Raw genomic sequence first — 18239 nt, 5'->3', positions numbered from 1 at the left:
TGATCATTTACTCACCACCATCAGTAACACTCTGGATCATTAACCCATCACATTTAATAACACTCGTTACTATACCAACATCAATATTATTACCTCATCCTGATCACCATCATCATAATCACTCATCATTCATTGCCATCATTAACACCATCATCATCATAATCATTACATCTTTATCATCAGCACCACCACCATTATCATATTTTAACCCGAGCAATAGGTCACATACACTAAAAAGAATATAGACTTAAGTTTTGTTCCTATTAAGCAAATTACACCAGGTTATTAAAGCAGATAGTTTCTTGTCATCATCCCTTCGACTACGATCAGCAGGAAAAGATTTAGAGGGCAGTGGACGGTATACTGACACCCCTATTGTCGGAATACCAATGATTAGGCTACTTAAGTGTAATTTATTGACATACAGGCACTAAATATTTCGCATTAATGCTATCATATAGTCATTTGAATGAAAAAAGGGAATTGGTATTGATTTTGAGGAACTTGGTAATAAATCACCATGAATATAATTTTCCTAGGAATCATGCTTCCTTTTTCACAACATGCTGGATCCGGTCTGATCAATCCAGTCAAGTATATTCAGGTCCTCATTTGCCCTATGGGTGAACTGAATAAGAGGGAAACCAGCTTTGGATAAAATCAAGAAAAAAAATGATGACTACTGTGCGCGATAGTCATTAGTTTTTGCTTAGCAAAAACTCTTCTCCTGGAACCTTACCGTCAAGAATCTAAGTTACATTTATACGTCCATATTTACTGCTGGGTAAAAAGGGACGCGGAGGAAACAAACTTTCAAAAGACTCTGGCGAGTCTGACAAGGTGTTTTCCATGTCAGTCTCGCCTATTCCCTCAGACTAGGACACGCGTCTGTTGTTTTACAAATCCAGCGGTGCTGGAGTGGGACATCATCGTGTGGTGGCACCAATATGACAGGACGGCTACACTGCCCAGTTATTATGTCATACAGACTAAGGCCTTAGTTTCCTCCCTATCCTCGACAAGAGGGCTGGTGGAATGCAGAAAACGGGAGACTTCAGGCTGCAATCCACCGCGTTCACATTCAGATGAGCCTTGGGTTGCAACTATGACAAATCCAAGCCCCCGTTTCAGTGTCAGGTGCGACAAAACTAGAGCAAAGAGAACCAACACAAGCGTCTCGTAGTCGGCTCTCAGACCTCAACCTGGGTCAGTTCAATTATTAGCTGGTGGGACAAAGTGTAAACAATCTTTTGGATCCGAAGAAAATGGCACAAAAACTTACCTGACTGAAGACTTTGAGACCATTACACAATTGGGCTATTTCTTCTCTTAACTCGCCATCTCGAAGTGGTTCTAATCCATGTGCTGGCTTGGTGTAGATGCGGTTCAGTCCTGGAATGGTGGTAGTTGTGGTAGAGAGTGTGGTGGTAGTGGTGGTATAAGTGACTGTGTGGTACTTGTGGTAGTGTAGTAACTGTGGCTGTGGATGGATGATGTAACAGAGTAAAGGGATAGCACGATCGATTAAACGCGATACTAATCCAGTGATGATGATGTTGATGGTAATGATGATGGCTAGTGTCTGTATTAATGGCTGTGATGATCGAACTAAGATAACTAATGGCTGAGATGATCGAGATAACTAAGTATGCTATTTTGATGATGAAGCTGCCCGTTGAATCGGCATTTATGTCAAGCGCTAACATTAAAAACAAACAGTCCATTAAATTCAGTGCTAAAATGCCTCCTTACATCTGTAGCCTCAAGACTTTTAGGCTCCAAAACACTGCAGAGTAAATGTGGCGTTAGCTGGAATAAGAGTTGTTTTGCCTGTGAGAGGCTATACACTCCCAGGCGTATACGACACATTCTCTGCTTAATAAGATCGTCTGGCATTAGCTGGAACGGAATACATGAACTGGCCACAAATGAGAGGCTTAGAATCAGTGCCAGTATTTCTTCCTGCAATAGGGGGATGTAAAAACCATTGCTAATATGTTTTCCTCCAGCGCAGTCGATTAGCTGATGAAATTCTGCTCGTGTGTTAGTAAAGTCGACAACTGCAGTAATAAGGGAGATCAAGCTGGCGGTGAAGGCAAACTCATACTTCTCAGGCTCATATGGCTGTCTCAGTTGAATACGCGACAGAGTTCGATGGGATAAAATATAGGAGAAACCATGAGCATGAGTGTTAATTGTGCCAGTATTAACACTCTCAGGCTCCTACGACTCACTTTCAGACGACTAAAACCGTCAGAAGTTGGCTGCAATTATACGTGGGAAGGCGGGACCGTGAGACTTTACAGGCTGCTAGCAATGTGAAAAAAAGTGCTGACTTGTTGATCCTATTGTCTTCATCCTTAGCTAATGTGGTCCAACTAGTGTGAATAACCCCTAGAATTCGACGGCACCTCTTAATGGTTTATTCTTGCCACCTCCCCGCGACTTTTTCAGCCTTGGGGAGATTAGTGAACGAGGACTGCATCTCGCCTCTCTAGTTCGAAATCTCTCTCGTAAGCCGTGTAAAACTGTCAGAAGGAGACAAGAATAAACCATAAAGGACGTCATCGTGGTGAAGGAGAATGTGAGTAATGAATGAAAATGAAACTGGAAGAGCGAGAGCGAGACAGAGAGAAAGAGAAGGCAAGAGGAAAGACACACCCTCACCCAACGACGCTCGGAGGTAAACTGAGGCGGGTAACTCCTCCATCCTCCCACTGCGGCCGAGTTGCCAGTAATCACTGTATAAATCAACATTTTTACACGAGTAACATTGCAGGTTTGCATTACAACCAAGACAGTAAACTCAAAACACCATAAGAATATTGAAAGTATATAGCTCTGCACGATAAACTATTGCTGTGGAAATCTGCGGAGGAGACATTTGCGGACTGATTATTTTTTCCAGCTTGCAATAGTTTGTTTATCATGCCCAGTCACCTGAGTATTGCCACGTGGTGCGTAGTAGGTCCTGCGCAGTGCACCTGTTGCCTTGGTCCCTCCCTCCTTACCTGCTTTCCTCCCTCCTTTCCCTCCTCCCTCACCTTCTCCATTTAGTTCTCTCTCCCCTCCAACCTCTCCACCCACCCCCCTTCTCCCTTTCCCTTGCTTCGTTCCCTCCCTTCTCTTCCTTCTTTCCTTCACTTCCTTTACATCAGTTTCTCCCATTCTCTTCTTGCTTACCTTCTCCATTTACTTCTCTCTTCTCGTCTTCTTCCCTTCCCCATCGCACTCGATATCCCTTCCTTCTTTCTTCCATTTTTCTTCTATTTCTCGACTCATTCATCTCCTCTGCCGTTCTCCTATGCACCTCCCTCTCTCTTTAGACATCTCTCTTCCCTCCTCTCCCTCACTTTCCTTTTCTCCCCTTCATTCTCTCACTCTCTCCCCTTCCTTCTTTTCCCCCTTTCTATTCTCCCTCACATTCTCTTCCATTTAGTTCTTTTTATTCACCTCTTTCTCCTCAAGATCCCCCTTCCCTCCCCTCATTTTCCTTTTCTCTCCCTTCCCTTCTTTTCCTCTTTTTCCCTCATCCTTACTGATTTTTCCCTCCTTCCCTCCCTCCTTTCCTTCCTGATTCCCTCCCCGCTCCCTCTCCGCCCTCCCTCTTCCTTCCTCCCTCCCTTTATCTTCCCTTTCCTTTTCCTTTCCTTCATTTTTCCCTCGTCTCCCCTTTCTTCCCTCTCTCCCCTTCTTCCCTTATATCCTCTAATTTATTTCCTTTCCTCACGTCTTCTCCCCGTAAACCACTCTTAACCCCCTCCGTCTCTTCCCTTCTTCCTCCCCTTCCTCTCCCCTTCTTCCTCCCCTTCCTCTCCCCTCGTCCTCTTCCTCTCTCACCCACTTCCCCATTTAGTTATCACTCCTCATTCACTTTTCCCACTCCTCTGCTCATCTTTTTCCTTCTCCCCTCCCTTCCCATTCCCTTGTTCCCTTCCGTCTCCCCATTCCTTATCTTCCTCTCTTCTTCTATTTCTCCATTCCGTTCTACTTTACTTTTTGCGCTCATTTCTCTCTCACTACCACATCAACCAGACCCCTATCTCCTTCTCCCCTTTTCTTCCTTCTCACCTTCTTCACCCTCGTCCCTTAAACCTTCTGTGTTCCCTCCTTCCTTGTCGCTTTCAAAATGCCCATCCCCTTTCTTCCCTTCTTCATCCGTCCCCTTCTTGCTGTTTCTTCTTCCTTTCCTGTCAGATCTCTGTTTTCTCTCCATTCTACCTTCCTTGTTTCTTTCTTCCTCTTCAAGCTATTCTATTTATTTCAGTTTTCATCCCTCTTCTTTCCACACCTTCAGTAGTGAAAGGAATAATTATTGTGGGTGCAACTTATTGTTATAAATAAATGCTGGACTTCATCTGGTCATAATTTAAAATCTCTTGATAGTAGCCTGCTGACAGTGTTTACCTCCAGATTAGAAGTTACTCCTACAGCAGAATGAAGCTTTGACAAATGTATCTTCCGCCAGCACGGTCTTGCAATGCTAACACGAAACGCTACAATCAAACTGCTATAAGCTCTTCGCAAAATCCTGAAGTAAGTTATCTGTGATTTTATTATCAGTTCCCATTTGGGAAGACGCCCTATCCTTACACAAAGGATTAGATCAGTACAGTAACTTGCAAGAAAGCTCATTGCAACAGCCCGTTGATGGTTCAAGTCGTGAAAATATATTCTAGAGTTTCTTTTGACCACATAGGAATAATTTAGTTCGTAATGTTACGATAGAAATTAGTACCAATGGTCAATGCAGACTCACATACACCCTTAGATTCGACGACGGCAGTGTTAAGATCAGATATGAGAAGGTCCTCAGCCTCAAAGGAGTTCCTTTTTTTTAAAGTATTAAAAACAAATGTAGGAGCCAGCAATTGAAGTCACATCGGCCAAACGTTAGCTGTCAGTTAAACAGAGAAAGTCTCAGAGATATCAGAGTGTGTTTTTCCCTAGGATATATCGTAAAATGAAGGTAAGATACCGTTTATTAATATTTCATGATGGTAACTCAGAGTATGCATTAAGTTACTCACTCTCACTTTATTAACATTAAGTAGGTAAATCACTCCTTCCACATTAATTTAACCAATCAGTTACTAGAGTCTGAATCAAACAATGCAGTTAAACATACATCACTATCTATCATACACATAACAAATATATAGTATGTAGTGTTATGGGGGTATATAGTATGGTGCACTCTTAACCCTTAATTAATCACCAAAAGGGGTAAGGTAAAGCTCACAAGAAAACTAACTTTACTGTACACTATAACATACACACACCTAAGAAGAAACCAGGATTCGTTTTACAAAAGGGGAATTCACATAGGCCTCAGAATACAAATATAAAACAAGTTATTTCTTACTTAACCAGATTACAGTCAGTGGAAGCTACATACTCACAGAGCTCAAGGAATTACGAGAACTCGTTGATGATATTATCCAGATATAAATCACACACTAGTGTAAATGGAGGATTGAACCAAAAATGGGAAATGGTGCACAAAAAGTGTTTTGTAATCAAAGTCACGTATTGAGTAATGTGTGAAAATATGAGGAAAAGTGCAACAAAATGTGACAAAAGTGTAACCTGACAGTACGTGACAAAAAGCGTGAAAATGTAAGAATAATGTGTCTCTCTCACATTGTCCTTGAGCTTATAAGCAGACTTACTCCGTCTCTCTCGGCTAACTAACCACTAGGCTGTCTTAAGAATAATCTACAACCACTTACAAACAATAGAGGCACCTGCTGCCAATGAGAGCCTTACATAACTCACACATAGCCATTAGCAAGCCGTGAAGAAAGCCAAGAAAGCATTATTTAGGCTTCGATTGGCAAATATATCTGTGTAGTTTATCGTTCCCCCAATGCTTCTTCGGAACCCAGTGTATTTGATTTCATATCCACTCAGTTGAGTAACCTTGACCTTGCCCTTGGCAATGAAATTACCATTTTGGGTGATTTTAACATACACAACGTTGAATGGTTATTGCATTCTGCCTGGACTGACGACGTTGGTCTAGAATGCGAGCTGTTTGCGGAATCGTTTAATCTCACCCAGTTGGTAAAGCAACCAACCAGAATACCTGATAATCCTGACCATAATGCCCATCTCTTGGATTTATTCTTGGCAAATAATCCAGATCAATACAGGATAGAGGTACTGTCACCACTTGGATCCTCTGACCACAATCTCATCAAAGCCTCATTAGTTAACCCTCCTACACCTCCCCGTTCTGAACCTGTCGGGGTGACCCGATGGCACTTTGACAGGGCAGACTGGGATGGATTTAGAAATTATATTCTGATGTTCCATGGCAGTCTTTCTTCTCTAGTGATCCCAATTCTTCCCAGTCCCACATTTGCGACTTAATACTAGTTGGTATGGATTTATTCATACCAAGTCAACAATTCACTAAAAGATCAAACTCTCCAAAATGGTTTGATGGCAATTGTGCCAGAGCAACAGCCCAAAAGTCATTAGCGTATAACTCTTATTTAAAATAAAAAACATCTGAATCATTCTCCCAATTTAAAATTGCTAGAAATCATGCAAAAGCTGTATTAAATCTATCTAAATCAAACTTTCTTCAAAAGCAAGCATCAAAACTACTTAACAACCCTAATGACAATAGAATATTCTGGTCAACTCTTAATTCTTTCAATAATAACTTTAACAAGTCATCTTCCATTCCCCCACTAAAATCTTCAGATGGCAATATTACAAATGACCCACGTGGGAAAGCAGATATCTTTGCTAGTGCCTTTGCAAGAAACTCTACCATAGATGATACCAGCCAGAATGTCTCAGTACTGGAACTTGATTCTCCCGAAATTGCCCCACTTAAAATACAGACAAGATACGTAAAATCCATCCTAGACAATTTACCTACCAACAAAGCTCCAGGCCCAGATGGAATTCCGCCAATTGTTTTGAAAAAGTGTTCCCCTGAACTTGCCTCTGTCCTAGCTAAATTATTCAGACTATGCATATGTACTTCTTTATTCCCAAATTCATGGAAAGAAGCCAATATCCACCCAGTTCCGAAGAAAGGAAGTTCGTCTGACCCCTCCAATTACAGACCAATAGCTGTCACATCTTCTCTTGGTAAGGTATTTGAAACTTTAATTAATAAACATATTGTTAAACATCTTGAATCCAACAACTTAATTAGTGATAGACAATACTGTTTTCACCACGAAAGATCCACCATTGACATACTCAATCTCTTAACTCATACCATCCATCAATCAATTGATCTTTTTGGAGAAATGCAGTAGCTCTTGATATCTCTAAAGCTTTCGACAGAGTATGGCACCGTTCCCTGCTGTCCAAACTCCCTTGCTATGGACTAACGTCTTTTGTTCCTTTGATTTCTTCTTATCTTAGTGACAGGAAAATAAGAGTAAAAGTAGATGATGTATATTTGAATTTCCACTCAATTAACGCCGGCGTGCTGCAGGGATCAGTTCTGGCGCCAACCCTATTTCTGGTTCATATTAATGATCTCTTATCTGTCACTCACAATCCCATTCACTCATATGCAGATGACTCAACACTACATAGTTCATTCACACTCAGACATCCATTTACAAAGTCTAATATCTCTACCTCTCAACTCAGTACAGCCATCTCCATAAATCAGGATTTATCTACAATCAGTGAATGGGGATAAAACAACCTTGTCTCTTTTAATGCTAGTAAAACTAAATATATACAGTTTACTAATAGACAAAGATTGCCAGATTCGTACATTACCTTCAGTGCTACTAATATTCCCATCTCCAAAAGTATTGAAATTCTTGGTGTCTCGCTTAACAGTGCCCTCAGCTGAACCTCTCATGTCAGATCACTTGCTAAAACCGCCTCAAAGAAACTTGGATTATTGTACAGAGTCCGTAACTTCTTCGCCGGTGAGCAGTTAGCTATAATTTATAAGAGTCATGTGCGCTCTCAGCTCGAATATTGCTCACCCTTGTGGAATGGTTGTGGAGAATTTGCATTAAGACAACTAGACAAAATTCAGAATAAAGCTGTTAGAATCATTAACAACCCTGCCATTACATATAAACTACCTCCCCTGTAAGTAAGAAGGAATGTTGCCGCCCTTGCATTATTTTACAGATATTTTTTTGGCAAATGCTCAGACGAAGTTGCGTCCATGGTACCACCTCTCCATGCCTTCCCTCGTGCTACACGGGCATCTGGTAGCGCTCATGACTGGAATGTCACTCAGCCATATTGCAGAACTTCTGCCTATCAGAATTCTTTCATTCCCCGAACTGCATCTCTCTGGAACTCGCTTCCCCAGAGTTGTTTTCCTCCAGATTTCAACCCACAACTGTTCAAGTCTAACTGTTACAGATATTTTATGAATAGAGGACACCAGTAATCTGGTGTATGGATTATTTTTTTTTACCCACTTGTTTTTCCTTCCTCCGTTCTGTTATTTATAAAAAAAAAAAAATACTCATGTTGCTCCTCCCACATTATAAGACACACTCACTATGGTCAAGGACAAAAGGGTTTTCTGGTAAATTCTAGTGAAGTTGACTGCTAAGTGAACACAGCTGAGGTCTAGGTTACCCTTTACAGGCAGCAAAACTGATAAGAAAATTATTTAATATTCTTAACAACTCGCCTCTCGCTCCTCACATTATCATCTCATATTCTATTTCGTCCATTTGCTACTGGGGTAACTACGCCAGTGACAGTAGCCTACACAATAAAGTAAAAATAATATCACCTTAATGCTCGAAGAGGCTCCCAGTAAGTCCACATTAATGTTCTTCATCCCGTAAAGGGTATAAACTCCAAACAACAGGAAGAGACAGCTTCTTACCAAACATATTCCTGCCAGACAACAGGAACAGACTCATACTTACCGAACGCATTCGTTCCTCATGGATAGCAGTTCGAAGAGTGCCTCTTATGTAGCCGGCAGCCAAATCGTATTTACTTCCCTGACATGTTAAATCCTGATTAATTAAGAAAAAAACCTTAACTGTACTTATTTCTGCCACACACACACACACACACACACACACACACACACACACACACACACACACACACACAAAGGAAAGGACCTTAAATGTACACCCACGAGCAAAAGTTCGCCGACAGTCCCTGCCGGGCATATACAGTATTTCCAAACATAGCCCACAGAGGGCGCAGCGCCCGTCCACCATGGTAAGGGAGAAGGGAGGAGATGGAGAGGGGGGGAGGAGAGGGAGGCAACGGGACGGGGGGAAGAGGAGAGACTGTGGCGATGATAGATAACACATATCGGGTGTTTTCTTCTTCATCTTCTTCTTTTTCTTCTTCTTCTTCTTCTTCTTCTTATTATTATTATTATTATTATTATTATTATTATTATTATGAGATAATAAGAATGAAAGACGTAATCCAGTGTTAGCCCTTAGAAAACGTCTGACATATTTTGTAATTTTTCTAATTCTATACAATTTTTCTTGTGTGACGGAAGCGCTAGTGGTGTCTAAAGGCTAAAGGTTTGATAAAGTTTAGTAACCCATAAACAACGGTTTGAATTTGATCTAGATGATCAAAGAGGCCACATGAAAATCCCCATCGGCCCAAAGTTAAAGAAGTAAGAAATTAATCGTGTCAGGACGTAAGATAGTAAGGAAGTAAGAAATTAATTTAATCGTGAAGGACGTAAACTAAGAGGCAAGGGGAGAGAGAGAGAGAGAGAGAGAGAGAGAGAGAGGGGGGGGGAAGACGTTAGCAAGTGAAACACGTAAAGGACAATCCCTAGTTTGATCGTATTTGGGAATTATATATATATATACTATATATATATATATATATATATATATATATATATATATATATATATATATATATATATATAAATATATATATATATATATATATTTACATAGCCTATGATTTCATCATCCTTTGTGTAATTTTAACGCACAGTATGCTGCATGTTTGATCACGAGCGTGTTCTGCCTCAGTCCCCACTTCTACCGTTATAGTAGAGTAAGTCGTCCTTTCTGTTGTTCAGAGTAGGATTGTCAGCTCTTTGTCACCTATGGCTTCATTTGCGCGTCCTTCTTACAAGTTGTATCAAGCTCTGCTGGCCCCTATATAATGAGCTCAGTCTCTGCATTATTGCCACTTAGATCTACTCCTCATTTTGTTCACATCTCTGTCCTCCCTTGTACGGTTATTATTGTGAGTGCTCAGGAAGTCTCCAACCATCTAGCAGCTGTGTAATTTGAGTATAACTGTTATTGCATTTTTTCTTGTACTCTGTAGCGTGAAGTGTTAGTTTGTAGGCCTAGTGAGGTTTTTGTAATTTATGTAAAGGTTTTTATTGTCAGCCATCATTAATAATATTTTGTAGCTGTAATAATATATCTGGCATTCACTGAGTATTATCTGGTATCTCATTTTACAGGGCTGACTTAGATAAATTTACTCATGCTAATTTCGTGTTAATAGAGGCTATTGCAGTTAACCATATATTTAACCTGTTTTTTGCCATTACATTATCCTTAAGAGTCCTGAATGTTTTGTTGTTAGTTTGAGCATTAAACTTTAACTTGTAATTTTACCTAACTCTTATTTTGAACCTGGACCTTTACGGGACAGTAGTGATTATTAGTATTCTCACTCAAAGTGTACATTATCTTTCTCTGTTCCGTAACATAAATTTGGCGACCTCTTATCAGGATATTCAGGATATTATCATAAGGATATTGCTTGATATTTTGTGACTGTGATTTATTCATGATGTCTACTATTACTACACTTGATGAAGCCAAAGATTTTTTGTCAAATGTGCAAACAGTGTGTGATGTAGAAAACAGAACAAAGAATGAACTTAAGCTTGTTGCTCAACAATTGGGAATTGCAGTTCACTTTCATCATTCTAAAGATCAAATTGTTGGCATGATTAATAAAAGCTTGTTTAATGTAACTCCTCCAAATGAGCAAATGCAGATTGAATTAGCTAAGTTACAGCTAGCCCTGCAGGAGGCTCGTGTTAAGGAGGCTGAATTTCAAGCACGTGCTAAGGAGGCTGAGTCTCAGGCTAAGGAGGCGGAGTCTCAGGCTCGTATTCAGGAGGCACAGATACAGGCACAAATTGAACTTGCCAGGATTCAGGCAGACCATGAGTATCGCATGAAACAAGGTGGAACTGGATCATCTAGCTCTGATGATTTTGATGTGGCTAAAAATGTTAAACTTGTCCCTCCTTTTAATGAATCTGATTTAACAAAGTATTTTCAGTTGTTTGAGAGGGTAGCTACAGGTTTTAATTGGCCAAAAAAGTATTGGCCAGTACTCCTTCAAACTGTTCTCACCGGTAAAGCTCAAGTAACTTATGCTTCTTTGCCTCAGGATCAATCTGATAATTATGATGTAGTTAAGAGCTTGATTCTTAAGGCCTATGAGCTTGTTCCTGAAGCCTATAGAGTAAAATTTAGGACAACTTACAAGCAAGATAAGCAATCCCATGTTGAGTATGCAAAAATCAAAGAAGATCTGTTAGAGCAGTGGTTAAATTCTAAGAATGTGGATTCTGATTTTCGTAAATTTAAGCAGATGATTTTGCTGGAGGAATTCAAAAGGTGTATTAGTAAAGATGTAAGCCTATATCTTGATGAGTAAAGAATAGATAATTTGTCTGATGCTGCAGTTTTAGCTGATGAATATGTTCTCACTCACAAGAGATATTCTAAAGAAAAGGGGAAAGCTGAGAGTAAGTACGTTGCCTCTACTCAGAGTACAGGTAACAGGAAAGAGAATAAAGATGATGTTTCTCAGGAAGTAAATACCAGCTTCACCTCTAGATTTCAGAAAAGTAAATGTACTTATTGTAGTAAGCTTGGTCATACTACGGAGAAATGTTTCAGGAGACAGCGTGATGTGAACAAAAGGAGTCTTTAAATATTCAGTCAATTGGTCTAGTGTCCACTCTTGAGAGTTCCCAGAATTCTTTAACTGAGTTAACTGAACCTGCTTTGAGGGGTAACTTAAATTCTCATGATGGAGCTCCTCTTTTGAGCAGTAACGTGGGTGACACTCTCAAGAGTTCATGTGCTAATTTCCTGTCTGAAGGTTTTGTCAGTCCTCTGGACAGTAATGACAGGAAATCAGTTAAAATATATCGTGATACAGGTGCTTGCCAATCCCTTATGCTGACCAGTGTTCTAGGCTCTAATGTTAATTCCTCTGATGAAACTGTAATCTTACAAGGTGTAGGGAATAATTACTTCTCTGTCCCTCTGTGCAGAGTGAATTTAGAGTCTGGTTTTGTTAATGGTTCCGTTATGGTTGGGTTGGTTGAGACACTCCCAATGTCAGGTGTAACTTTCTTACTTGGAAATGATATTGGTGGAAGTCAAGTGCGTCCAGCTCCTCAGTTGTCTAGTGAGCCAGTGGCTGTGACCCGGGATTGTGATGTCCCTGATGTGTTCCCTGCATGTGCTGTCACTAGGGCTAAGTCTAAAGTTAATGGTGACTTAGAGGATAATGATGATGATGTTATCCTAGCTGACACTTTTCTTGCTAATTTGGACCACTCACCAGATGAGGCAGTACCCCGTAGTGTTGATAATTTGTCTCGTCAAGAGCTGGTTGAGTTGCAGGCTGCTGACCCTGAGTTGAAAGGTCTAGCTAACTCTGCTTGCAGTGAGGAAGAGTCAGCTGGTGCTTCTACTTGTTATTATATAAAGTCAGGAGTTCTTATGAGGAAGTGGAGACCCCCAACAGCATCAGCCGACTGTGAATGGGAGGTTGTACATCAAGTTGTCATCCCTCGTGTTTGTAGGCAGGATATCATTAGAGTGGCTCATGATTCCAGTTTGGCAGGACACCTTGGAGTGAGGAAGACTGTGGCACGCATTTTGAAACACTTCTACTGGCCAGGTATCTTCAGGGATGTTTCCTGGTATTCTAAGTCTTGTCACACCTGTCAAGTTGTCGGGAAGTGTAATCAGACCGAAAAGGTTGCACCTCTAGTTCCCATTCCTCCTTTTGAGGCGCCATTCACCCGTGTGTTGGTGGATATTGTGGGCCCTCTTCCTAAGACTTCTTCAGGATTTTCTTATGTGTTGACCCTGATTGATATGGCTACTCGTTATCCTGAAGCCATTCCACTTAGAAATATCTCAGCAAAGAACGTGGTTAAGGAAATGCTAGGGTTCTTCACAAACTTTGGTCTGCCCAAGGAGGTACAGTCAGACCGGGGAAGTAATTTCATGTCAAACGTTTTCAAGCAGTCTCTGAAAGAGTTGGGCATCACCCAGATCACGTCTTCAGCTTACCATCCCCAGACCCAAGGAGCATTGGAGAGATATCATCAAACACTCAAATCGATGCTCAAGAAATACTGTTTGGAACATCAGAAAGACTGGGATAAAGGTCTTCCATTCGTTGTGTTTGCTGCAAGAGAATCTCCAAATGAATCACTGGGCTTCTCACCTTTTGAACTACTGTTTGGCCATGAAGTAAGAGGACCCATTAAGTTACTCAAGGAATGCTGGCTGTCGGAGGAAGATGACGTCAACCTGCTGGAGTATGTGATGAAGTTCAAAGAACGGCTGTCCACTGCTTTACAGCTGGCGAGAGAGAATTTAGGAGCTGCTCAGGAGAAGATGAAGACTTGGTATGATAAGAAGTCCAGGTTACGCCACTTTCAGCCAGGAGATCAGGTTTTGATTCTGCTACCAGTTCATGGGCAACCTCTTCAAGCCAAGTTTAGTGATCCATATTTCGTGGAGAAGAAACTCAGTGATGTCAACTATGTCATCGCCACACCAGATCGTAGAAAGAACACGCAACTATGTCACATCAACATGCTGAAGTTATATCGCAGATGGGACGAAAATAATCCAGTCTGCACTGTAGCTGTTCCACACGAGTCTGCAAGTGAAGCTCTCCCATGCAGTATGAGCCTGAGTGATAGTTTGGGGAAGAATCCTGATATCATGAATGATCTCCAGACTAAGCTTTCTCATCTACCTCCCGAGGAAAGGCAGGAGTTTTCGGCATTACTGCAGGAGTACCCGCAAGTGTTCCGTGCCACTCCAGGAAGAACCACTGTGTTGATGCATGATGTCGATGTTGGAGACGCAAAGCCAATTAAATTGCCTCCTTACCGTGTGAACCCAGTGAAAGTTCCTCTCATCCAGAAGGAGCTTGGCTACCTGTTGGACCACAAGATGATTGAGCCCTGTCAGAGCGAGTGGAGTTCTCCTGTCACTCTAGTCCCTAAGCCAGGTGGGTCACAGAGGCTTTGCATCGACTACAGACGTGTTAATCAGATAACCAAAACAGACACTTACCCTCTCCCTCGCGTGGAATATTGCATAGACAAGATCGGAAAGGCTAGGTACATAAGTAAGTTTGATTTGTTATAGGGATACTGGCAAGTACCTATGACTGAACGTGCTAGGGAGATCTCATGTTTTGTAACACTGGGAAAGACTTTTGCATGTTCTGTAATGCCATATGGTATGAAGAATGCACCAGCCACATTTCAGAAGCTCATGAATGTTGTAACAGAGGGTTTGGCAGGGTGTGTTGTTTATATTGATGATGTATTAATCTTCAGTGACAACTGGAAAGATCACCTATGCCATGTTAGTAAATTTCTTGAGCGTTTGGTTCAGGCTAATCTTGTAGCTAATTTACCAAAGTGTGAGTTTGGTCAAGCTAAAGTTCAGTACCTTGGGTACGTAATTGGTGATGGACACGTTTTACCACCAGGAGCTAAGGTTCAGGTTATAAGTGATCTTCCCAGACCTAAAAGTAGGAAAGAGCTACAAAGATTTTTGGGAATGGTAGGTTATTACAGGAGATTTGTTCTTGACTTTTCTATTCTTGTATCACCACTTACAGACCTACTGAAAAAGGGAGTTAAATTTGTCTGGACCGATAACTGTGAATCCTCTTTCAGTAAACTTAAAGCTCTCCTATTAAGTCAGCCAGTGCTCGCTACTCCAAATTTTGCTAAGCCTTTTAAGATGTCTGTTGATGCAAGTGATACAGGAGCTGGGGCTGTTTTGCTGCAAGAGGATGATCAGGGTATTGAACACCCTGTATCTTACTACAGTAAGAAGTTCACTCCACCTCAAAAGAACTACTCAACTATTGAGAAAGAGCTTTTGGCCTTGATTTTGGGTTTACAGCATTTTTCATTTTATTTGTGTTTTGGTTTTGACCCCATAGTCATTTATACCGATCATAACCCACTGAAATTCCTTAGTAAGTTTAAAGATAGAAATCAGAGATTGACAAGATGGAGTCTACTTCTTCAGGAGTATTCATTAGACATACAACATGTCAAGGGGAAAGAAAATGTTATTGCAGATTGCTTATCTAGACTTTAGACAGATTGTTTTAGAGTAATAAGAAATTTCCTTTGTAAATTTCTTTTTCTTTGTGGGGAGGTGTTACATAGCCTATGATTTCATCATCCTTTGTGTAATTTTAACGCACAGTATGCTGCATGTTTGATCATGAGCGTGTTCTGCCTCAGTCCCCCCTTCTACCGTTATAGTAGAGTAAGTTGTCCTTTCTGTTGTTCAGAACAGGATTGTCAGCTCTTTGTCCCCTATGGCTTCATTTGCGCGTCCTTCTTACAAGTTGTATCAAGCTCTGCTGGCCCCTATATAATGAGCTCAGTCTCTGCATTATTGCCACTTAGATCTACTCCTCATTTTGTTCACATCTCTGTCCTCCCCTGTACGGTTGTTATTGTGAGTGCTCAGGAAGTCTCCAACCATGTAGCAGCTGTGTAATTTGAGTATAACTGTTATTGCATTTTTTCTTGTACTCTGTAGCGTGAGGTGTTAGTTTGTAGGCCTAGTGAGGTTTTTGTAATTTATGTAAAGGTTCTTATTGTCAGCCATCATTAATAATATTTTGTAGCTGTAATAATATATCTGGCATTCAATGAGTATTATCTGGTATCTCATTTTAACAGGGCTGACTTAGATAAATTTACTCATGCTAATTTAATGTTAATAGAGGCTATTGCAGTTAACCATATATTTAACCTGTTTTTTGCCATTACATTATCCTTATGAGTCCTGAATGTTTTGTTGTTAGTTTGAGCATTAAACTTTAACTTGTAATTTTACCTAACTCTTTTATTTTGAACCTGGACCTTTACGGGACAGTAGTGATTGTTAGTATTCTCACTCAAAGTGTACATTATCTTTCTCTGTTCCGTAACAAATATATATATATATATATATATATATATATATATATATATATATATATATATATATATATATATATATATATATATATATACACTTCAGAAATGGGGGGGTGAAAGGTGGCAGAATTATTGTATTGTTGGTAGACATTATGTATAATTGCCACTCCGACTGAAGGGGACTGGCTGATCACTTCGCAGTTTGGTCAAATAGAGACTGTATATGTGTGTAACATCAGTAATGTAAAAGTGCAGCACTATCCCTGCCTTTTCGTCATCAAAATAATAAGGATTGTTACGTTTAATACCTTGTAAAGTTATTATCGTAACCCTGCATTTATCTGTTTCTTTCATACCTGAAGTATGTAATTATATGATTCACAAATACCACCAAACTAGGCATTGCCCTTTGCGTATTTCACTTGTCAACTTCTCTCTCTCTCTCTCTCTCTCTCTCCCCTTACGTCCTTCACGATTAAGTTAATTTCTTACTTCCTTACTATCTTACGTCCTGACACGATTAATTTCTTACTTTCTTAACCCGTCACGTCCCGAGCTATTTTGCACCTCTGACACCCCCCAGTCCCGAGGTATTTTAAAAAAATTTTTATTTGGCTAAAACCTCCGCTTTTGGTGAGAAACATCGAAAATTCATAGAGAAATCGCTCACCTGAGGTTTAAAATACTCGGTCCAGGTACCAATACCTCCTTACCTGACTGGGTTTTCTAACAGGGTGGCACCAAAGAAAAGGAGTTCTGTGGGAGGGTAATAATTTCACACCACTCATAAACGGTATTTATTTATTTACTTGGTATGAATTTATATGTAGTACAAGAGTAAATTGGTTTTCAAACAGTAATATAGGCATTATAAGCATTGTTTCACTCACTAACTCATCACCATACCTGACCTTCTTTTGCCACATTACCTGATCATTATTTCTGACTGTTTCTTCCTCTAATGCTATGTAAACTTTGTCCTCCACATTGTCATCGATTGGGGAATCACTCTGGCCCTGAATATCTTTACTGGCCAGGTCACTGGTAACAAGTGAATTGCCGAGACAATGGCGTGAGGGGGGGAGGGGGAGGTTATGCGGTGTAAGGCATTGTCCCTGCTTGGCATCTTGTAGAGGAATAGAGAAAGGTGTCCCGTGTATACGTACGAAAAATCACGCGCGAAAATTGAAAATTGTGCAAATTAGGGACCTTGCAATTGCACGACGTACCAGTACGTAATCGGGACTGACAAATGCAAAATGTTGCAGCGTACCCATATGTCGATGGGACGGGGCAGGTTAACTTTGGGATGATGGGGATTTTCTTGTGGCCTCTTTGATCATCTAAATCATATTCAAACCGTTGTTTATGGGTTACTAAACTTTATCAAACTTTTAGCCTTCAGACACCACTAGCACTTCCGTCACGCAAAAAAAATTGTATAGAATTAGAAAAATTACAAAATATGTCAGCCGTTTCCTAAGGGGTAACACTGGATTACGTCCTTCGTTTTTATTACCTCATACTTAATAAAAATAACAATAATAATAATAATAATAATAATAATAACAATAAAACATCCGACATTTGTTATCTACCATCGTCACAGGCTCTCTTCCTCCCCTTTTCCCTCTCTCTCCCTCCCCCTCTCCTTCTCCTCCCTTCTTCCTTACTATGTTGGACGAGCACTGCACCCTCTATGGGCTATGTTTGGAAACATATGCCTGGCACAGACTGTCGGCGAACTTTTGCTCGTGGGTGTACTTATTTCTGACACACACGCACACACACACACACAAAGAAAAGAACCTTAAATGTCCTTATTTCTGACACACACACACACACACACACACACACACACACACACACACACACACACACACACACACACACATTTAGTGCACTCGAATAATACATACCTCCGCCAACTCCTATACCAGACAACTCAGATCACCAAAATTTAATCAGCTCTTCTTTGACCCTTGATTCACATGTCCCCAAAATTTAATTGATGTTCACTAATAACTTT

This window comes from Coenobita brevimanus, chromosome 77, assembly GCF_032717465.1.
Source record: "Coenobita brevimanus isolate Jiangsu-jjx chromosome 77, ASM3271746v2, whole genome shotgun sequence".
Lineage (NCBI taxonomy): Eukaryota > Metazoa > Arthropoda > Malacostraca > Decapoda > Coenobitidae > Coenobita > Coenobita brevimanus.
Note: the sequence above shows the minus strand (reverse complement) of the source record.